Raw genomic sequence first — 24,202 nt, 5'->3', positions numbered from 1 at the left:
TAAAGTGAGAACAAAAAGCCAGATGGCATCAGTGACAGCCCTCTGCAAATAACTGGTTACGGGTGGAAGGTATCACTCTGGGTGGAGACCAAATGTTTATGTTTTCCTCCTTTTTAAATCCCCAGACTTATTTGCATGTTTAAAACTAGCATGTTAGGGGAAAGCTGTAATCTAAACTTCCTTTTGATGTCCTTTCCTGAAAGGTTTTGTTTCCTTTTTAACATGAGAAAACAATCACACACACACCCCACACACACACACACACAGCTCTATGATCTGAAGTAGTACAGTTAGGAATGCCAGCCCCCTGCTGGGACCTGGAGATCCTCCAGAATTACAGCTCATCTTCAGATAACAGAGTCCTGTTCCCCTGGAGAAAATGACTGCTCTGGAGAGAGGACACAATGGCACTGAACCCCACTGAGGTCCCTGTCCTTTTCGGGCTCCATCCCCAAATTTCCAGGATTGGAACTTGGAACTGGCTACCCTACCCCCACCTGTGGCGACCCCAGGTACCTCTCAGCAACACAGTGCATGCTGTATCCTAAACATGCATTCCTTTTCATTTCTATTAAAAACAGTAGGACTCTCATATATTAATATTTAGGAATAGGCTGCCAGATTTCTACCAAAGGTGTTAATAAGCCAGGGGCGTCATTCTGGGCTTTCCTGATTTGCGAAGTATTGCTTTGCTGCCAGACCACCCTGCCTAATCTTACATATCCTTATAGTGTTGAATTAAAAGCTGGTGTGAAGGTGACTTCTACCTTCCTTGCCGCTCTGCTGTGCAACTGATGCGTTACTGAGATTCATTAGACTTTCATGAAACACAGAAAGAATACCTAAGAGTTTTGTTTCCTGCAGACATGGTTATGCCTTGGAATGGAATGGACTTGAATGGAAGTTTTTTCTTTCTAGACTTTGACCTAAAGGACTGTATGCAAAAGGTTGTTCCTGTTGTTGTCCAACAGCGCATCTCTGGTGGTTAAGCTGCCCTGTAGGGATGTGTCGCCAAACTCCAGGTGGACTCCTGGAATGACCAACTGATCTCCAAATGATGGAGATCGTTTCTTGTGGAGAAAATGGTTGCTTAGTAGGGTAGACTAGCCATGGCATTATAATCTACCCAAGAAGAAAGGAGCTAGAGGCAGTTTTTAAAAAGAAAAGCACTGGGGATTTACAAAACCTGCTAGGCCTATTGTTACAATACTCTAGTGGTAGATCTATATGTAATGTCTTTTTTAAAAAGAAAATAAAACCACTCTTCTTCAGGGGGGGAGAAGAAGGAGTTGTTTGACCATGGCAGTCCAATCACTGAAAAGTGAGCAGGACAAAAAAGTACTTTACGTGTGGGAAAAGGTGCCTTAGAATCATCTTCCAGAAAAATATATTGGAGTAAAAGTAGTCCCAAAAGAAATGTGTGTGTGTGGGGAGGGGGGGGGACAGAAAACCTGAAGCAGAAACTAAAGGGACGAGAAATGTGTGTGGAAATCAGAGGATAATCCAAAGCAATGTGGGGGCTAAAATTGTCAAAAGAATCCCTTGTGGAAAAGCCCTCAGAAGGAGTGTACTTTCACTGGCCCAGGAACTCAGAAGGACTCGTCAGCCCAGATCATGCAGTACGTGGGGAAGGCTCAGGAAAGAAGGTATGCCACTTCTGGGCCAGCTCAGGGGTTTTCTGCCTTCCTCAGGGCTTAAACATATTTTGAACACTCTTTAATGCCAGGTAGGTCATCTAAAAATAGCAAGGAGATTACCCTTATGTAGAAAAGGCAAGTCTTAAATAGAATGATGGGGCGCGAGGAGGGATATTAAGTCCCTGAGACTGGAACCAAGATGCAGCAGACTCCAAGAGATGAGAGAAGATCCATTTCATATCAGTTTAGGGGGTGATCATTCTTCATTTTTCTATTAAAACAGATAGGCTAGTACATAATCTTTAATTAATCACAGTGACTGTTCTGTGATTATTTACTAACTCATTTACTTTTCTTCTGCTTTTAAACTGATTTGAGTTGTTTCTTCACCTATGTGCCTGTCTCTGAGTGTTAAGCTAACTATACAAATAAAATAAGTTATTTTTTTTGACACTATGCATTCTATGTAGCATGTGTTGCCGACACTTTCAGTTCTTATGCTCATGTGGACTGGGATCCTGGCATCCCTGGGTATCAGGAATGTGTGCTGTACATGATACTCCCAGTTGCTAACCTCCAGGTGGGGCCTGGGGATCTCCCAGAATTACAGCTCAGTTCCAGACAGAAATCTGTTCCCCTGGAGAAAGTGGTTGCTTTGGAGGGTGGACTCTGGCACTGTACCTTGCTGAGGCTCCTCCCCAAAGCCTGCCCTCCCCAGGCTCCACCTCCAAAATCTCCAGGAATTCCTAACCCAGAGCTGGCAGCCCTACTCCAAATACATGCAATAAACATTCTGTCTGAAAGGGACAACACCCATCTTTTCAGTTAAGGAATATGCAAACCAGAACCCTGGAAAAAAATCAGGGTCCTGCAATGGCCATATTGAGACTGCAAATGTGTGTGTTGCCTCTTTGTAATGAAATGGTAGTCATGCATACTGTGAATATTGTGTGTAGTACATTCTTCCTGTACATGTGGTTAAAGTGTAATGACAGAGGATAGAATCTGTAAGTAAAATCCAATGGGAATGGGAGCAAGGATGCTGGACTCCTACTTCCTCCACCACCTCTGGCTGGTTGTCAGATTGGCTGCCTTTGTACGTGTTGAATAATACACATCCAGTGCACTCCAACCAATGGTGTAAAAGCAGCAAAGTTAGCATAATGCCTTTGTGAGTACAGAACTGATCATGAGGAGGGGGTCTGTGTATGTATCCCCCTCACTTTATCCAGCACCAGCATGCTAGGATACAGTTTGTCTCCAAAATGAATGGAAGGATATGTGCATGGACTGTGGTGCTGCAATAGTTTCCTGCATAACGCACCATACCTCTACATCTTGGTGCAAGGGGCACAGAATCACATACCTGAATCCATTTTAACCACTTAAAAATCAGACAGCTTAGAACTTATGCCTGAAACGAATGTCAAGTTGCGTAAAAGAGTAAACCAATTTCAGATTTGGGGGATTGGGGACAGCCTAGGCACAGCTCCCTGTTAACTGAAGAAAGACAAGAACAACAACAACAAAAACAAAACTTCACCAGTTTAGTCCAACACAGTTCAGCTAAGCATTTAGGCCCATTTCAGTATGGCTTCAGATGTGATATTGGTACTAATGGTGGACCATCTCTGGTTACAAATTGACAAGGGGAACTCCTCCTTGTTGATTTTATTGGTCCTGACACCAGCATGCCATTTTAACAGAGCATCTGAAAGGCCTAGGGATAAAGTAGTTGACGTTCAAATGGTTCCACTCCATTCTGATTGACAGAACCCAAAGGCTGGCTGTTGCTGATAGGCAGTCGCATTAGGGGAACATGGCCAATGGTGTCCCCTCAGGGATCGATCTTTTCAATGATACACTTTAATATCTATGCATGTCCTTTGGCAGAGATTTTCTGGAGTCTAGAGGCTGGCTGGCTGTCAACCAATATGCACATGACACTTGACTATATACATCTCTTTAGCTAACCCACCAGAAGTGACAGTCACAGTACTAAACCAGTGCCTGGAAGTGGTGGCTAAAGGATAACAAGCTGAAACTTGATCCAGTAAAGACCAAGATGATTCTGGTAGAGGAGCTGATTGTACTGGATCCAGTGTTGCTCTTGGAAAGGCAGGTTGGGGAAAAGGCTTGGAGGATTTTCTACTATATATATATGGCCTTTTTCAAGGTATAAGCTTTTGTGTACATGCACACATCTTCAGATACAAAAGCTTATACTTTGAATTCAACTTTGTTGATCTTAAAGATGCCGTGGAACTCAAACTTTGTTCTACTGTGTATATAGTTAGTGCCATCTGGAATCCCTATCATGATTCTGTTGCATTGCTGATCCATGCTACCATAACCTCAAGGCTATGTCATTGTAATGTGTTCTTGATGGGGCTACTCATAACAATGGTTTGGAAACTTCAGTTTGGATAGAATGCTGCTGCTACATTATCGACCAGTTTACAGTCATATGGTATGACTGCTTCCACAGCTTAATTGGTTACCTGTTGGTTTCCAGGTAAGAACAACACAATTCAAACTCAAGTTATCTTTAAAGTCCTTCATGGTCTTGGAATTGCATATCTAAAGAACCACTTTTCCCAATGTGATCCCATGTGCCAGCCAAGATCATCAGAAACCTCACTTCTGACACTTCCCTCTATTTAGGAGGTCCATTAGGCCGTGCATGCTTATTTTCAGTGGCTTCACCCATATTTTGGAATAGACTGTAAGATATGGTGCTGAAAGCTCTTACATTCTCTTCCTCCCATTGAAAGGGGCAGAGCACAATTATTTTGACATGTTATTAGTTGAAACCACCAATTAATGTCTCTGGCAGCTGGCTTTGTAGTTTTAACTTGATGTGTTTCAATGGATGGGTTTAATTATATTTTTATTTCAGTGAGTTTACATTTTGTAAGCCACCTTCGACATTATGGAAAGTCAGGAAAGAAATATTTTAAATGGAAACAAATTTAAGTCCTCAATCTATATTTCTATACCATCCCCAACATCTGAACTAACCACCAACTGGGTGTAAATTTAATCCCAAATTGTTGTTGTTTCTAATTATTTTAAACTTCCTATGCCACCCTTGCCTGAGGACTCAGGGCAGCTCACAACATTTAATACAAACATTACAAACCAGTTTATACTAAAACCAGGAACTGCCCACCGTCTCTCTAATAGGACGGAGGGGGGAGCAAAGTGCTATAATATCATAACCAGGAGGTGTGCAGATGTTGTCTGTGTAGGGAGGCCAGTAAATGATCATGTTCTATGGGCCTTAGCCATAGGCCTGGTGGGAAAGCTCTGTCTTGCAAGCTCTGCGGAACTGTCTTAAGTCTTACTGGCCCTGATCTTGCTTGGGAGAGTGTTGCACCAAAGCAGAGAAGTCCCAGGCTCTGGTTGAGGCCAATTTAACTTTTCTGGGGTCAGGGATCTTGAGCAGATGCTGTGAGCTTGATCACAGATTTCTCTGTGGGGCATAAGGGAGATGGTCCTGGAAGTATGAAGGTCCCAGACTATTTAAGATGGCAATCAAATACCCTCCCTGAATTGCTCTGTGGTACAGCTTTACTGCTGCATTCCTTCCCAAAATCTGAAAATGTGCACTGGCTTAAAGCAAAGCCATCTTATGCAACCTGGGAAGCATTCTTTATCTCTTCTTATTGTTAACTGCATATCCAAAAGCAAGACTCAAATGTTTCTCAGACAGATTTTTCTTAATGTTTTTAGACAGATGCCGTTCTGCTGTTGCAAGTGTTTCAAAATGCGAATTAGAGACAAGACTTATTCAGATATGCATGATGAAACAGTGCTTGGTTTCCTCTGTGGCTTATTAATAGTCTCCTGCCTAATTAGTATTAATTAAGTACACCCCCGCTGTAGGAAATAGGAAAATCAGAGCAGCGAGATAACCCACTATGTCATTTGGGCCAAGAAAGCAACACCATCTGCATTTAACTCTCCAGGAAAAGAGTGGGTTCTGATGCATTTGCAAGGGGTTAATGTTTTTCTGTGTACTTCCTAATTAGCCAGCCTCCCTGATACTGACTCTGCTTTAGAATAGTTGTTTCCTTTAGTGTCAGGCTTCATTACTCACATGCACCAGTGTGCACCTTATGACTTGGACTGCCTGCAATACACAGTTCTAGTGACTTCATTGAGTGGCATTAAGAGCAAGTAGTTGAAACACTGCAATTTTAAACTGTTGCTATATGGTTATGCAATGGTAGCATAAAAGAACTCCTTTTCACTTCTGCTGCAGTTTTCAGGATTTGAAGGAGGGAGACGAAAGCCCAAACATTGTTTTCACTAGAAGAAGGTGTGGGTCACCTAGGACTCATGGAGGACTCTATAGAAGGAAGGGATGATACTTCTGGTATGCCTAAATGATGGTCTTTGCTTCTTGCAGAAACAAGGACCCATATTCAAAATTAACTGTTTGCAGGCAGGGGAAAGAGAAAGGCCTGGACATGTTGTCTCCTGTGATTACTACTGAGGAAACATTCACAACAGTCCCTGGTGCCTCAGCATAGTCTACAGGGAAATTAGCCACAAACAGAAAGAAACGGAAGCTGGGGGATTCTCAGGAAATTGTTTTAGCATGACGTGTTGGGTGGAGTATGCCGCTAAATCAATGCAAACTGTGCATTAAGCACTGCAGAGAACCAGAAGCAATGACCTGGAATAACTGTTTTGTTTAGTGTGTGTGTGTGTGGGGGGGGGGGTTTGGTTATGTGAACAAGTTACTGCTACATTTAGTGTATTAATTTTTGTTTTGCTTGAAAACTAGTAGGTGTGTGTTTTATTAACATCTAGGCTAATAATGAGTTATGGAAAACCTGAAAGCTTGTGCAGTATTTGATGGTATTTGGGTTGGTTATACAGGTTTTGCTTCTGAATTGCCCTGAGAACCAACATGCCTACCTACCTTGGGTACTATTAGTTTTGTACAGAAATGAAATAAAACTGTATCTTCTGCACTGCTTGGCACTTGAGCACCACTGCTTTTTAACATGTCTGTTTGCACTCTGCTTATTCTGTGGAATGAGAAGCCATTTCATGCACCTGACAGTGACCTGTAACCCTGGAAAACGTATGCGACAGTAAACGTGTTGGTCTGGATGATGTCATAGGATTCTTCAGGTTTGGGTTTTGCCAAGAAAGACTCACATGGCTACCTCACTGTAATTTGGATCTATGATGTCTCTGGTGAGTTAAGGTGTGTGTGTGGGGGGGGGGCAGCCAGAGCTGGCGATTTGGCTAAGACCTTGTGCCTCTGCTAAAGTCAGGCACATAGTGTTTCCCTCAACATCCAGCTAGTACCTGCATATGCTATTATTATTATTATAATGTATATCCTCTACATTTTCTGTAAACCGCCCTGAGCCTTATGGGAGGGTAGTATAGAAATGCAATATAATACAAATAATAAATAATATCTCCCTTGCACAGTTGTCCTAATGGTTACTGAGTTAATCAACATGAAATGCTTTAAAACCGCAAAGCCAAATGGGGCAGGATCACAATACATCTCAGCATCATTCCTGGGAGCAATGGGAAATTATGCACTGTATGGTGCCTGAGAGCCCATGCACTGCATGCAAACTAGTCCAGACGCATCCACTGTAATCTGACTTATAGATACCGCAGGAGGAAGCTGTCTTGTGAATAAAGCGTTTAATATTCCTAGGAGCATCATTTAACACTGTATTCCCCAAGCTCCCCGCTCCCCAAAAAATAACGCAAATTCTGGTAAAAGGGGGGGGGAGTGCACGTGCCCCCTCCCAGCCTTGGCGGGAGAGAGGGAGTGGGGGTGAGGGAGCCGTCGTTCTCCCTGCCTGAGTCTCGAATGGATGCTGAGGTAACCCGAGGAGGCTGCTTGCGCCCCCCCCCCCTTCCCCCTCGGCCGCGTTGGCTGCGTGGAGAGCGGCGGACTCCTGTTTGCCTATTTGCTTCTTCATTCAGCGGCGGAGGCGCGAGCCTGCGAGGAGAGCAGCGGCCGGCGAGAGGCTTCCCGGCTGGCTTCAGGCGCCCGCGGTGACTTTGCCTCGGTCACACCCCCGTCTGCCCGCCCGCCCTGGCTGGGGGGTTTGTGCCGCAACCCTTCTCGCACTTGGAAGCGGCAGCCCGCCCGCGGCGGCGAGCCAAAGGAGGCGAGGCGAGGCGAGGCGCGCGAGAATCCCCGACGGCTGCTCGGTGGCCGCGGGTGGCTTGTGCGCGCCCTGCGTTGGCGCAGCCGGGCTGATCTCAGAAGGCGGGAGCTGAAGGAAGGAGCCGGGAGGCGAGGCATTTCCCTCTCTCCCGCTCCGCGGCCGGCCGGCTGGCTTCCTCGGCGATGAGGGCACAGCCGCTGTGAAGGGCAAAGGAGGGAATTGCCCCGTGCGGATTGCCTCCATCTTTTCTGCGCGTGGGGAAGGAGAAAGGGGTGCGTATGCGCGCGCAAGCGAGCAGGGGGTCTCTCTGCAATCTTCTAGCAGAGGGAGAAGGTGCGGGAAGGGGGGGGGGCGTTGTGCGGTCGCAGCTTCAGAGGCGCCTGGAAAGCAGGAGTGTGCGCGGGAAGAGGGGGGGGGGTTCGGGTTTACAGAGGGGAGCGCTATTCAAAGCAAGCACGCTAAAGGGGGGAGGCGAAGAGTTGTATGGGAAGAGCAACGGGATACCCCCCCCCGCCCGGTATAAAATAATTCTGGGAGCGTCTATAGCTCCTCTTCCTCATAGGACCATTGTTGTAAAGTATTAAGTAACAGGCCTTCCAAACGCACAACGCCCGTCTTTGAAAAAGTGTGTGTGTGTGTGTCTGAGAGAGGGACGCTTTGTCCTGTGTGAATGACCTTGCTGGCGTTATTTTAAAGGCAACCTACGAAGGTTGGAAAATCCCCTCCTTTCCCTTCTGGCTGGAAGCTCTTACGAGAAAGCCCCTAGACGTTGACGGGGGTGGGAGGTTCTCTCTCTCTCTCTGTCCCCCCCCCCCTTTCCCTAGCTAATTTGAAGCGGTGCTTCTACTGCTAAACCGTGTCGGTTCCTGGAAGAATGAGGAAGATAGGGGTAAGGTTTGGGACTGACCAAGAGGGTCTGTGGGCTAAGTGGAGTGAGAGGAGAAATGGCCCATTCCCGGTGGTGAGATCTCAAAGCCCAGACTATGTGTCAACACCCCCCCTCCCCTCCCCCCAGCGCGAGATAACTGTGGGATGTGAATACCGCCCGGATTAGGTGATGAGCAAGTTTGTTGAGACTTTGCAAGTATATACTTCATCAGATATGTGGGGAGTGATGCAAGAGCTGCCTTCATCTGCAGCCTGGGGTTAGATGAGGTAACTAGAGAAGTAAACTGAGGTGCTGGGGGGGGGTGAAGCTGGGGAATAGGGGTGACTGAGTGTGGAGGAAGGAATGGGGGTGAACACAAGTGCATGCATTTAGTGCAAGAGTCTTCTTGAGCATTTTCGGGTGTTGGAAATTGTTAAAATGTTAGGGGATCTAAACTGAAGATTTTTATGGGGAAGGATTGACAAGCCTGGCAAATCTGGAGAAGGAACAGTGAAAACACCTTAAGTAAATTGTGGGTAAGGAGCAGATGCTGGAGTGTTCCCCAACTGGTGTCTCAAGAACTCCCATCTCTTTAGCTTTTCTTTTGTCCCTTCTGTTTGCCTCCTCTGTTTCCCCCTTCATAGAGTCCCAGTCCATTGCATTTTTGAATAAGCACATCATATTTTATTTTTGTTTGTGTCTCTCTCTTTGGGTTTAATATCCAGAAAAAACATTTGACTATGGGGCTAATTCCATGTTCCATAGGAACCCTTGTGACTTAGCCCTTTTGTAGACTGAAAAGTTCTTTCAGGAGGTGGCAATTGATGGGAGCAGGGAGGAAGGGGCACTTTCGTGATCCTACACAGCGCCCTTCCAAGCCCCCACCCATGTTGCAGGACCACAGAAACAGTATGGAAGAACAGAAAGCCCCTTGAGGGGTTCCATTAGGGACGTGGCAGTCAGGAAAGGCCCATAACTGTTTCTCCACACTCAGTTACTTCTTCCTGAAATGTATCTTCAGGCTAAAATAGAAGTATCCAGGAACAGTTTTAAACCACTGGGGAATTCAGACTAGATGGTGCCTTATTAGCATCAGGAATTCTTTTAACGAATTCACATTGTTTGAATGATATGTTGCAAAACCAAAGGCTTTAGAAAGTCAGATTAATGTGCTTTTTCTCATCAGAACAACCTTGCAAAGTAGGTTAGCTTATTGTCCTGTTGAAGATAGTGAAGAGTGGGAAGGGATTGGGTGGGAGTGGTTGTCTAAGACCATTTAGTGAACTCATGGGAGACATGTGGGTTGAACTAGTGTCCTCCTTCCTTGTAGCTCTTGTCTCTTAGCCAATGTGACAAGAAAGGCTAGTCAGCATTAAACCTAATTTATTTTAGTTAGATAGATCTAAGTATGTGCTTAGCTCTCTTCCTTTGGAATGAATATCAACACTCTCAAAAGAAGTAACAATTTCCCAAAAGAGTATGCATTTGAGAAACAGAAATTCATATGGCCTTTTAGGGGTGTGGGTGACCGATTTCTTCCCCCCTAGCTAAAATAGACATTTGAGCCTCTTGTGGCGCAGAGTGGTATGGCAGCAGACATGCAGTCTGAAAGCTCTGACCATGAGGCTGGGAGTTCAATCCCAGCAGCTGGCTCAAGGTTGACTCAGTCTTCCATCCTTCCGAGGTCGGTAAAATGAGTACCCAGCTTGCTGGGGGGTAAACGGTAATGACTGGGGAAGGCACTGGCAAACCACCCCGTATTGAGTCTGCCATGAGAACGCTGGAGGGCGTCACCCCAAGGGTCAGACATGACTCAGTGCTTGCACAGGGGATACCTTTACCTTAAAATAGACATTTTCTAAATGAGAGAATTGTGTTGCTATTTAAAAGCATGTAGGTAAGTTACAGAAATAATCATTGTCACATTTACTAGGAAAGTGGATGAAGCACAAGAGTTGGTTTTTATACCCCACTTTTCAATACCCAAAGGTGTTTCAAAACAGTTTTCAATTGCCTTCCCTTCCTCTCCCCACAGCAGACACATTGTGAGGTGGGTGGGGCTGAGGGATCTCTGGAAGGACTGCTCTGTGAGAGCAGCTCTAACAGAACTGTGACTAGCCCAGGGTCACCCAGCTGGCTGCATGTGAGGACTGGGGAATTAAACCTGACTCTTCAGATTAGAGGTCACTGCTCTTAACCACTATGTGAAGCTGCCTCTCAACAGAACAGCTAGCAAAAGTATTTATGAACATTGCTGTCTTGTAAAACTTAGTATTTCAGCATTGCTAGCAGTATCTCACAGCTGGGCAAATTAATTGGTATTCATGTCTGGTGTCTGTTTTGTAGAGCCTTCTTAATGTCTGATGTGCATTTATTTTATTTCCAGAAATTTGTTTCATCTACTCTGCAGCCTTGTAAACACCTGTACTATAGAAGCATTTGATCTGTTGTTTGGCCATCCCCAGTTAAAGCAGCATCTTTTGTGGGGTGGGGATAGAGGTGCAATATAGTAGATATATTTGTAGAGCAGAATGCTTTAGTCCATGCACGTACTAGAGGCTCAAGCATTGGTGCATTTTCGATGCTTAACATTCAACGTATGCTCGTGCATGCTTAAGTGTTTTTTTCCCCAAGTTCTTTCTCACGACATATGCCTGTACCAGCCAAGCATATATTAATTTATAACAACACATTGCAAGTTAGTTAAAAGCTTTATTATACAAAATTAATCTCCATTCCATATAATCAGCAAGCAGAGCCAGTGCTGTCCCTTTGAGGACTTTTATGGGCTTCCAAAGAAGGTGCCTATTCCACCTTCACAGGAACAAGACTTGCTGTATTTTTGGTTATTTTAAGTTGATGATTGTTAGCTATTTTTAGTTATTTTAACTTTACCCTGATCCACTCCCAAATTTGGCCACACCCATTTCTGCTTTTAATTCTGTTCTGTTTTTGCAGCCATTAGTAGTATTCATTTTAATTATTCAGGCAGTAAAGGTAATAAGCATTGAGTTGGATCCTGCATTTCTGTTCCACTGGTGGTGGTGCTTTCTTCTAGTAGAAATAAACTTTCCTGGCACAAGAGAGCCTTAGACAGGCAAAAGCACGAGGCAGAGCTGCTAACAAATCTAGGAATGTACCACCTGTTTGCCAGGTACATACTGCAAAGTTCCAAGGGGGTGGAGAGGTTAAGGGAGCAGGAAAAGCCAAGCACAAAGAACGCCTGAGAAGCCTGCCTGGGGGCCCTCCCTGCTCATTTCTATTAGGGGGAACAAGCAGCATAGCTGGAGACCTTCTTTGCCCCTCATTTTGTTGTTGTATGGTTGGGAGAATGGAACCATAATATCATTAAGAGCGGATAGCCGTTGGGTGTTTCCTGCTGGGTTTTAAGGCACCTGCCTGATCATTGATTTAGACTGTCTGGCTGAGATGTTAAGTAAATTAACCGTATTTGCATATTCCTTTAAATAGCACAGATAACTGGCACAGGTTCATTGGTTCAGCATGTACAGACCATTGCTTCGCCTTTAAAACGTGCAATTTCAGTGGGGCTGAGGTTTGATTGAGGGACCTCAGTAACTGCATGATGTAGTTGTAGACTGAGACAGCTGCTTCACTATACCACAGCAACATACAAGCATGGAAAAGTGTTAACCACAACTCAGTAATCGAAATCAAGAAATCTAAATAGATCCAGCTGGCTCTGGGGAGAAAGCACCAGGTCGATTAGAGGATTCTGTAGCTATATAAACAGCGGTAGCCAACATCTTTGGTGGCAAGAGTGGCACCCCACACTTTTCTTGTGTGGGAGTGGGATCCCTTCTGAAGAAGAAGAAGAGTTAGTTCTTCTATGTAACTTTTCTCTACCCGAAGAAGTCTCAAAACGGCTTAAAGTCCCCTTCCCTTTCCTCTCCCCACAACAGACACCCTGTGGGGTGGGTGAGGCTGAGAGAGCGCTGATATCACTGCTCGGTCAGAACAGTTTTATCAGTGCCGGGGCGAGCACAAGGTCACCCAGCTGGTTGCATGTGGGGGAGCACAGAATCGAACCTGGCATGCCAGATTAGAAGTCCACACTCCTAACCACTACACCAAACTGGCTCTCCATTCTGGTCCATTCATCTTCCTCTGCACAGTCCCACACCCATCCTTAGTCTAGTGGGGTGCTGCTATAAGAGAGCTTCAGATGCTGTCCCTCTATCTTCACAGTCAATGTACATTTCAGCAAGCTCCCTTTGTGGGTCTCATGAGAAGATCCCAGGAAGCAATGATAGACACGCAGAGGCAGGACAGGCACTCAGGCCATGTCAGCTATGCCATGCTCTGGCCTTACTAGCTGTTTTTCTTGGATGCAGGGAAACTTCCACCCTCAGGACTGAATAGCCTATGTATACAGAGTGCACCTGGGCTCCACCCACAAGGGTTGGAATTGGTAGCTTGAAAACAGTGAGTTGAGAACTCTTGAATGAGAGGGTTCTATTGGGTGCATAGAATGTGTGTTCCTGGAATGCTATGGAGGGGGCTTGATAAACAGGGCCTCTAATGAGGACTGTGATTGTTGGCTTGATGCCTGTGTAAGTAGGAAGTCCTTGAATTGAATTTAAATGGATGGAAATGAGAGGTAACTTGGAATTGGGCCTTATTGCTGGTGACACGATGACTCTGTTATGATCTTCTCTGGGAGGTTCACCTGATGCCATCCTACCTGTCATTTAAGTGCCAGATCAAGGCATTTCTATGCCAGTTGTGTTGTTTAAATTGTGTTTGTTGCTTTCTAGGTGCTGAGTTTTACTGTGCTTATCGTGGGTTTTTAAAATGCTGTTTATAATTTTTCTGCTGCTCCTATTTTATATTTATTGTAGGTAAAGCACTAACTGAATATTGTAATGCACATGGGGTAAGTGCCCAGAGGAGGTAATTAATTTCCCTTAATGGCTCTGGCCATGTTTCCTTGCGACAGACCTTCATTGCTTTGGCCAAGTGGCCATCTGGTTTGAAGGAGGTGAGAATTTCTGTATTGGAAGAGGGGCAGAGTGGTGGATGTGTATCAAAAGAAGAGACCATTTATGCACCAGAAGCTTGCTGCTAAGCGGGAGACTGGAATTTGAGCCAGGGCAGGCAGCCCAGCTTTTTCCTGCTCCCGCACAGGGGAGCATTTGGCCCAGTGCACCTTGTCCACCACAGATTTATGCTCCTGCGCAGGAGCTAGGGCAGCAAAGTTCCCAGTGCGGAATCAGTTAGAGAGAAGCAGACAGTCATTGCTAAAGAGTAAACAGATAAAACTGGTGAATACAGGAGCTCTCTTTGGGAATCTGATACAGGGTTTGCATCACTTGCCCTCGAGGAGTGCTTCTGTGCCTCCACTTGTACACCTGTAAATGCAGGTGCTATTTGTGCAGGTGCACACCTTATAAATAAAGTGAATAGCACAAAGATACCATACACCTCCAGGTCTCTCTCCTCCAAAGGAACCAACCCTGATAAGTGTTCTAATTGCTCATAGAAATGAGGCAAGTGTCCTTCTCCATGCATGTGTATATATACATACTGCCTTATTTTATAGCATATTTTTATGCCTTTGACACTTTTAAACAGGCATTGGCTATAAATGCCTTAGTTATTACCAGCAGAAACCAAATGGTAGTAAAAACAATTTAGCTTTTATATAATACTGACGATGATGATGAGGTCTTCCTTCACACATATGTCTCAGCAGTTCTTATGACAAACTTATAAAATAGGCCAGTAGACTAGCCCTTTGTTAGAGATGGGAGGGGTAGAGGCTAACAATAGGGGGTTGCCTGAGGTCACCCAGCATGAGTTCATGGCTCAAATGAGATTTGAATGTGGGCCGTTCTAGTTCACATATCATTCTCTTAACCAGCGTGCTGCATGAGGAACAGAATTTGTTTCTGGATTGGTTTTCTTTTTTACTCCCTTTCGTAAATCTAGGGTATGGCAAATGTCTTATCAAACATAATGTTAAGGTTGACATGATTTGTAATACCAGAAGAACAAGCTGTCAAGGTCAGCTAGCTCATGGCCTCCCCATCCATGGGGCGTTTCAAGGCAAGAGAGAAGCAGAGGTGATTTACCATTGATTTTCTCTATATCAGGGGTAGTCAATCTGTGGTCCTCCAGATGTCCATGGACTACAATTCCCATGAGCCCCTACCAGCAAATTGTAGTCCATGGACAATTGGAAATTGTAGTCCATGGACATCTGGAGGACCACAGATTGACTACCCCTGCTCTATAAAACAACCCTGGTTTTCCTTGATGGTCTTCCAGCCAGGTTCTAGCCATGGAGTTCCCTCTAGTCATGGTGACACTGGAAGAAGTAACGGTACGTAGGACTGTCACAGTATTCAAACTCTTTAGGATTAATTTCTGGACTTGTTCCAATGCCCCACATTTTGTACTAATAAACTGTGTCTATACCTTATTTGCAATAAGTTTCACTGAAAAAACAACATGCCTTAATAACTGGCGTATGTAATGCCTACAATTATCCCTTCTATTGCTATTGTTGCTTTGTTTTTATTCTTTTTCAATATTTTTTTCAGAAAGATTTGTAGATATTCACTTATCTCCATTCACAAAATGAGTAATTTTTTTCAGGCTTCTAAACAGTAACATGCAAGTGCTTTTCTTATAGATAATAGCTGCTGCCATTTCTAGCAATTTAACTTTTTCTCACATAGTACAAATGAAACCACTAAACAATTCACTTGTAAATATTGAACAAAATAAACTGAACAATATTGTTTTGCTTTCTGTAGTGTTCATAAAACAATTTAATTTTACACTGAGGGGAAATGTACTTGTTTTTAAAGTCAGTAGTTATGGAAATGTCTCAAACAATCTCTTTTTAAAAAATGTATAAAAACAAAGAAATAACACTAACTGGTTCATTAAGAATCAAACCTAGAAGAGAAAAGGAATTTGTTTTGCCTGCTTGACAACTGAGATAACTTTCTTCCCCTGCACTAAAAGCCATGTTTGCTTTTATACTTAATTGGAACAACAAGTCTCACACTACCCCACCCATGTGGCCAATTTCCATGTTATTGTTTCTTTACACTTGAGTATACCCATGAGTAGGGGGGAACAGCAGAGTGAACCTGCTTGTATCCTACATAATACCTAGTCTGAATGTGGTACAGTCCTTGGACAACATTTACCGTACATCTGACCATCCTCCTTGTTTTCATAGCATTTCCTACAAATTTCATTTGAATAAAACCAGCCAGAATAAATTGCATTTTACAACAGTGACAGGGAAACATTAAATAATTAGGTCTGGACTGAGCCGTTTTGCTCAACCAGCATCTCCCCCACCTACCCCCGCTCCCCAGATATCCAACTGTAGGCTGGAATAAAAACAGGCGCCAATGTCCTTTGTTGCCATGTCACAGCACTCCATGTGCGTTGTTTGTCATAGCCTTCCTGCATTTGCCAGAAAGCACCAAGCATGCCACATTGACATGGTATTTTCATGGGTAAACCTTATTGTTGAATGTGAGTAGGCCCTATAATTGACAGGGCAGAGGCTCTGACTCAAGGAAAATAGGCTAATTTTCTCAGTAGTTGGTTCTTCTAATAGGTATGTTTTAAGGCTTGCCAATTACCTTTGTGGCTGATGCTCCATGGGGTTAAAACTCTGCACCACACAGGAAATATTTATATTTGGCTGCAGAACAGAGGCCAGACCTACAGAAAGTTACACATACATGTATTTTCAAAATACGGGGGCTCCTACATTCATGTCTGTGGGTGGTGTTTGCAAGGAATGTATGTATAAGAGTGAATCAGAAATGGAACAGGATGTAACTGCATACAGGCCTTGGTTCTCTGTTTGCACCATAATTTTCAAGTAATTAATCACAGGACCAGGGATATTTGGCTGTCACACAGAATATTATTAGATAGTCTAACTTAATGTCTTCAGGTGTAAAAAGGCAACTGTCCTAAGAGAGAACCTTTCAAACATCCCAAAATTTTCAGTGAAATTTTTTTGCTTCTTGATTGTTTTGCAAATTTTGACAAATCCTGGGACATTTTCTCATTTGGAACAGGCTATTGTTTTTTTTTTCTTCAATACTTCTTTCTTTCTTTCTTTCTTTCTTTCTTCTATCTATTCTTTAAAAAAATTGGGAGGTGTGTTAATATCTTTCAATGCTTTTGTAAGATGTCTTGGACAGGTTCCTGGAAAGGCTGCATAAAATATTTTTCCTCTCATAAAGCTTTATAGTCATCATTTTTAAAAAAAAATTGAAATAGTTAGCTATGTATTGGCTTCTGGAACTCCGAGTTCTTTTCATTTCCTGTTCCTTTACTGTTTGGATAAGATATATCTCTTCCTGATTCATCCAAAACTTCTGGAGAAGCCAAACTTATAACTTGAAAGGGTTAGGGGTGAAATTGTCACAATTCCTACTAAGAGTAGTAGGAATTATGCAGTTCTACAGTTGTGAGTTTTTGAAAGGCTTCTTTTGGAAGGTGAGAATATAGAGGCATTTCCTCCTCCACCTTGTCTGTTGCTTAACTGTAATCTAATATTGTTGAATTGGGGAGGGGGGGGAGGGAATAGAGAAGTCTTGCTTATCCTCAGGATATCACTTCGTTCTTTCAGTATGAAGCTCCTAAGGTTACAAGTCTTGCCAAAAGTTTTTTTTTAAAAAGTAAACACAGCTGAATGATTGGGGATTTTTATATTACCAGGAAGCCAGTAGAACAAGAACACATGCTACTGTGAATTTTAGAGCATTTGGTTACTTATTTCATGGTCCAGTGACAATTAAATGCTGCAATGTGTTTCATCAAACAATGTCCGTTAACCTCCCCCCCCCCCCCCCCACATACACACACAAACTTCTGCTGTGTATTTATTGTAAGCTCTAATACTTTTAATGGTCACTGGGAACTTCTATTAATACACTCCACACCAGATTAAGAAGACATTTACAAATACTCTTTGTTTAAACAATGAGTGTTTATTCCACAACATACATGTGTCATAATCAGTGTACTTTTGATGTCAGAATCTCAGAGACATGCGCTTCAGTGCTATGTACATGCTGTCAAGTTGCAACCAATTTACAGCGATCCTAACAAGGGGCTTTCAAGGCAAGTGAAGAGCAGTGGTGGTTTACCATTGTTGCCGCCTCCTTCCTTGGTGGTCTCCTGTCCAGGTAGCAACCACGCTTAGCATCTAAGATCTGATAAGATCAGACTATATCAGGAGTCCTTCCCTCTCTGTATATCTCAGTAGGATTAACTGTGATTCGAATGGTTTCCTAAAGTTCAGCAGATATATCCGATTTTTCACATCAAATCCATCAAACTTTTCAGTGTTGTTTCCTATATTGACCATGTCAGATTGTTATCCATCAAAGTTTTGTATAAAGGAGGCAATTTTGTATAAAGGAGTGCGGTGCTTTTTTATCGTGTCGTTTGCTTTCTCGTAAAATGCTAGCTTGACAAAATAAGAGCAGTCAACACTACAGATGGCAAAGATGAAAGAATGCGTTTTGCTTTTACTGCTAGTAATCTAGCTAACTCAGTCTGGGTTGGTGCACTGTTAGCCTTCTGCTACAAAGAGGCTGCTTATCTGTAAAGAAAGATAAGGTGAAGAGGGTTTGTTTTTTTAAATCCCATTGTTCATTAGATCTTTTTATTTGTGAAGGAAAGAAGAACTGGCCATAGAGGTATGCTACATTAAGACTAAGAGTCTTCCCTTACCCTGGGAGCCTTTGAGGCAAATTTGGTAGTCATGCTTTCTGTTTGAACAATCAATAATAGATTTTACAACTTCCTGTTACCAGATGGGTTACAAAAATGACAATGAGAACAGCAATTAAGCTGTTCAGGGATGCTGTCTTAGTGTAAGTAATTGTACTGGAATCTCTGAGTCCCAGGTTTGAATCTCCTCTCTGCCATGGAAGCTCACTGGGTGACCTTGTTCCATTTACTTTCAGCCTAGCATGCCTCACAGGAAGATGCTTGTGGAGATAAGAAGGACTATATTCCACTTTTATGTTCCCACTGGTTAAAAAAACTGGGCTATGCTTATCTGAATGAATGAATGAATGAATGAGTTGGTGAGACTGCAGGGAATAGAAGAAGTAGAAGTGATTATTTTTATACCCTGCGTGAAGTTGCCGCGCATGAGCGTTTGCACCCTGCCAGAGGACGCAAATGCGCACGCGTGGCAGCTACACGCATGCACTGAGCTGCCATGCATGCGCGTTTGCATCCGCTGGCATGCCGGCAGCCATGCCTGCCTCTTCCCCCCTCGCAGCGAGAAGCTACCCAGACCGCGAGCGAAGTGGCCTGGCGAGCTTCTCGCTGTGGGGGGGAGAGCCGGGCGTGGCCAGCGGTGGCCTGGTACCGAGGCCTTCATGGCCCAATACCGGGCCGTGGACCGGGGGTTGACGACCCCCGCCATAAGCCAAAGCATGTTAAATACCCCATATGGTATAAACCATTCTATTTAAAGGGATTCATTCTGTGTTGAAGTTTGCAAATATCAGGGCAGTTGATAGGATTCCTTATTCCAAATTCCCCCCAGAAGTCCATTTCCCTGACAAATGTATCCCATGAACCATGGACACAATGATTTGTCCTTTCTGATACTGATTCCGCCATTCTGTACTACTGCTTTGGTTAACTCACTGACGCCACCCTTTCCCTTAACTTAATCTATCACCATGTTTGCCCTACTGAATTTAATTTGTACCTGTAAATACAATCCATTGGGATAGCTGTGGTGTTATCATTTGGGAAATCTTACCCCGTTAACAGCTATGTTATTTTTCTGTTTAGCAACTGTTTTGCTCAATCAAACTGTTGTATTATAAACATGGCTTGGATCATCATCAACCATTGAACAAAGGGCTTGGATCATACTGGCTGCCATCAAAAGGTGCATTTAAATTCTCCAGCCTTTATTTCAAAAGAAAGGTTTGACCTCACCTAAGAGAGGCAGCTGCTATAGGGGGAGTTTTTCCTTTTTCCTTTTCAAAGCAGAAAACAGACACTTGTCTGCCATTAATTTTCACAGGAAGTAGCGGACTCAACCTGTAGTTGCTAAGGAATACTTTTAAACAGGCTATTCCTGCTGCTTAAAATAAACAGTGTAGCATGACTGTGTCCAGATTTGTGTGTGTGTCACAGACCAAACACTTCCTCAGTTCTGGGTGGAGTGTGCAAAAAGACCTTTTGCAGATGCAGAATTAAGGAAATAGCGTTGCTGTTGGGTGGAGGGGAGGAACCGAACTGTAGGAAATGTGAGAATTTCCTTGCACAGCCTTAGATGATGGTGGCAGGAAGCAACCATTTAAAACTTTATTTACACTAGCAGCTTTCAGGAGAGGTCATTAGACATTATTGCAACACTGAACCATTAAGTTAAAGCTCCTAATATTTACCCACAAAAATTACTGCTGCGAAGAAATGTGAGATATGAATGAAGTAAACAATTTTTAAAGCCGAGTATGTATGGTATTGTTTATTCCAGGCAACATGAATTCAGAAGTTTCTTTAAAGGTTTACAGTGTGTTATGGAAATGCTTGTTGGCCTCATGCCTAAGAAATTTAGCTTAATTAGCTAGCCAGCTTCATGGAGGGGAAGGGCTGTTACTCAGTGGTAGCGCAGGTGCTTGGCATGCACTATGTATGGCCATGTCGACCCAACCCCACTTCCGAAATGGCCAGTACTGGGCCTGGTGGGGTGGGAAGGAGAGGTGCCCCAGGTGGGTGTGTACACAGCTATGCTTCCCAACCAGATTCTGCTCAATCACACCTCTTCTGGGATTTCTCGAAGCCTGAAGAATGTTTCGGGGATATCTCAATAGTGAAAAAGTTGAGAAAGACTATTATAGTCTTTGCTGAATTAGGTTATGGGTTTTGGAGAATGAACTGATTAAAATTTTAAATAAAATCTACAGAGCAGGTAATGCTGTTGGTCACTTGATCCATGAAAGGCTGAATCAGTTTTTGTCTATCCCCCCCCATTTAAATTAACTGTACTTTGATAAGAATAAAAACAAAAAACCTTTCCCAGTGCTGCCACCCGAGTCCTTTTAACGGTAGTGTTGAAGATTAGAATTGGGACCTTCAGTGTGCAAAGTACCATGATCTGTGGCATTAATAGTGAACCTGCCTTTTTCATTATTGAAAAATTAATGGTTTGGCAGAAATCTAGGTAACACGGACAATTTGGTCATTAATTGCTTATTATCGGTCTTAATCTTGTGTGCTTTGGTTTGTAGGTATGTTACTGAAATTCCCAAATAATTAAGATGAACAAGTGGGACTTTTTTATTTGGTGGCCTGCGGAGAAACGTCAGCAACTTGTAGACCTTTTCTCATTGTCCTCTTGTGAAGTCTGACATTTGATCCTTTCTAATAACACAATATGTCCAGTGTCCCTCCTTAACACCGCTGTCTTCATGCACCATTTAACTGACTGATCCATCCATTTTACACAGTGGGACCCTCCAACATTTTGTCTTTTGTTCAAGGCTAACCTTTAGGCCTTCTGCTTGACCTGGAAATTCCTAAATTTATGCAGTGTCATCCTGCCTTCAACTCCCACTGTATAGAAGTGCTAGAAAGCAGGTAAAACTAGCAAATAGTAGTTTTGCTGTTGGGTATGCATGAATAATATATGGAACACCTTGGTACTTGAAAGTTTTTGTAAATATTTTGCTTACAGGCTACTTTTCAGGTTTGAAAAATAGCTGACCTTCTGCACCTTGTGTAATGCCACAAGCCCTTGCAAAAACTCACCTAATGTTATTTGCTCTTTATATTCCACCTGCATCACCAGCAAGGTTAAGAGACCACAACAACAATCCCTTTAATCCCCCTTTAATGGGGGCGTATTATGCCTTCTGTCTTTCACATGACAGCAAAATTAAGCAGATGGTGGGCACTGAGAGAATAGCCCCAGTTCTTCCCTTTATGTCCCCACAGCACTTTGTTCAGCTCCATGAGCAATCAGGCCCCTGGGATTTTGCTCCTTCTGTTCCCTACCCCATTGCTGCCCCTTGGCTAACAGTATTTGGGGTCACAATGCATAAGGATCCAATGTTCAGATAGTAAATTTTGTTGCCCCTGGTTGCAAACTATCTTCTAGTCACCCTGGGAAAGTTTTATAGCACTCCAAGAAATTGATCTATTGGAATTTTAACACAGAATCTGAAGCACGTCTAAGATGTACATTTTTATCCATGACAGCTTTTTAAATAAGGTCTTAAGGGGAAATTCTTGCTTTTATGATAATGAGCATCTCTATATGTTAAATACCCTTGCAAAGTATAAACAGCTGTACAACTGTGAGTGGCAATGGCCAACAGTGGTCAAGAGGGTTTATATTATGTTGCAGATGCTCTCTAGAACCTGTGACTTTTGTTTCATTTTAATGAGTTTAAACAAATCTAAAGAAAAACGTGTTAAATACCTTATGATGCAAAAAGACCAATTCCGCATGGTGGCAGTCATGCCAGGCTGCCACCAGGAGTTTACAACAGGGCCGTTTGCTTCCTGTGTCCCCATGGTGGACTTTTGGTGGGAACCCCATCCTCCCTGGATTTCTGCTTCCACATGAGGCAGCTGGGGCAGAAAGTTTCCGCCGCACAAGAGGGCGGGAGGGGGGGAGAGCGGGTGGTTATTTCCACAAAGGTGGGATTGTGTCACAATGCAATCACACCTTTGTGGGGGGAAAATGTAAATGCCCCAGTCAGCTCCACACCACCGCAAAGCACTGCGGAGCTGACTGGGGCATTTTGGTCTCTTCTGGGATGCTGTAGGAGGGGGAAGAGCTGGACCTAGAAGACCCAACTCTTCTCCTTCCACACAGGTCGTTGGCGCCCATGACAGAAAAGGGAACGTGGAGATATCCATGTTCCCTTGCCACAGGGCAATGAGGGCCTAAAGCGTACCAAGTCCTGGATGGGGACAGGCCAACTTCGTGTGGAAGTGATTAGCCCCACTGCATTGCCTGGCCTTTTTGCCATGTGTGGAATTGGTCAAAGTGGGACAGACATGACTTTCAGAGCAGGCTGCAGAATGGAAGAATGATCTCAATGTGATGACATCTGCCAACTAAAATTTAATAGGAAAAAATGTCATCCTTAATGATTTTTTAAAGTCTTGCATCAACACCCTATCCTATTTCTCACATGGAAAGGTAATACCATCACAAAAGTTCACCCCTTAATAAATCTAATTTTGCAGATCAGAGTTCAGTTAGAAGAATGAAATTCTGGGATCTTGAACCATCGATTGTCATCATTGGCTTTAATAATGCTCAGTGTTGGTGTAACATCTGGTGGAGGCCATTTCCTTCTGTTGAAGTTTGTAACTGGCCCAGCAAGCTTGCACAGTAGAGCAGGAAATCAGATTTGGGTCTCTGAAGATCCTGATCTGGCATTCTATCTAGTATGACAGTAGTACAAGGTTCTACTGATGAGAATGTTTATTTAATTTTTTTAAATGGACCCTTGCATTTTTTTTCAACATTATTGTTTCCATCCACATTAAAAGGGCTATCAGCATCATGTAAATCAGCCAACAAACTCGTATTGATTGATGACTTAACAGCATCTCTCATATAAGCTCATTTATGGCTAGTTGGATAACCTCTGGTAGATAGAAAGCACCCATATTCCAATCTAAAATACACTGGTATGCAGTAACCCCCAAGATAAACCTGCAGGGGAAAATTCTAAGTCAGAAGATACAAAGAAAATATTGAAACTATTTTGTGTTCCTGGAAATACTGCTTTGGAATGGAAAGAGTGTTTACGTCAGAAAATTCTTGCTAGAGACAGTTGGCTGACAACCCAATCATGCCCTTTTTAAATGCAAGTCGGTTTCACTGAGTGTTTATAGGATTGATCTCATGTAAGTATGCATGGGACCACAGCTGAAAGATCTTGGGTAGAGGTTATATTTGGCATCGCAATAGCAAAACAAATTTGCATTCTAGTCCCGTTGTGTTTCCTTTGCCTTTTCCCCCGAAGTATTGTGCATCGGATCATATTACTTTGTCTTTGGGCATTTGCTGCATTCCTGCATTTGCATTTTGAAATTTCATTCCCAATTGCGTTAGTCATTAGAGTAGCTTTATCTTCTCTTACATCATAGATCAACACTGGGCGCAGCAAAACCTGCTAGTGTCAGAAAACACAACCATTTAAGGAAGCACACCACACTGTTGGAATACTGTGGCAGCATAAATACCCAAATTGTTTTCTATTCAGCTGTGGATGTAACTGTTCAGTTACAGTATGCATCCTGGACAAAAGAAAAGTGTATATTTATTTACTTATTTGTTCAGCTTTTGGGCCACTCCTCTCGAAAGCAGTTTCAGGGCAGTTTGCAACATTAAAATCCCCATGCAATAACATATAATCTCATTAAATATTAAAATTAATCAAACTAGGAACACACCCTGGCATTTCCCCCTAATGAACCTGAATCACATAGGTAGAACCCAGATTTCCAGACCAGGCTTGGATGAAGGGAGT

At 43.3% G+C, this 24,202-nt stretch overlaps 1 protein-coding gene across 4 annotated transcripts in view; it reads left to right on the top strand.

Moving 5' to 3' along the window:
* The window catches only part of LOC143841251 (PALM2-AKAP2 fusion protein-like), a 105,679-nt gene that overhangs the window by 7,681 nt on the left and 73,796 nt on the right, over positions 1–24,202 (top strand). Inside the window, exon 1 of one of the 4 annotated variants that reach the window (XM_077345325.1) lies at positions 7,577–8,067. The exons of the other annotated variants lie outside the window; for them this stretch is intronic. The gene's annotated coding sequence lies outside the window, so the exon portion shown is untranslated. Of the gene's footprint in view, positions 1–7,576; positions 8,068–24,202 lie in introns of those variants that run through there. 4 annotated transcript variants of the gene reach the window in all.

This window comes from Paroedura picta, chromosome 7, assembly GCF_049243985.1.
Source record: "Paroedura picta isolate Pp20150507F chromosome 7, Ppicta_v3.0, whole genome shotgun sequence".
Taxonomy (NCBI): domain Eukaryota; kingdom Metazoa; phylum Chordata; class Lepidosauria; order Squamata; family Gekkonidae; genus Paroedura; species Paroedura picta.
This window is presented reverse-complemented; position numbering and strand designations above follow the sequence as displayed.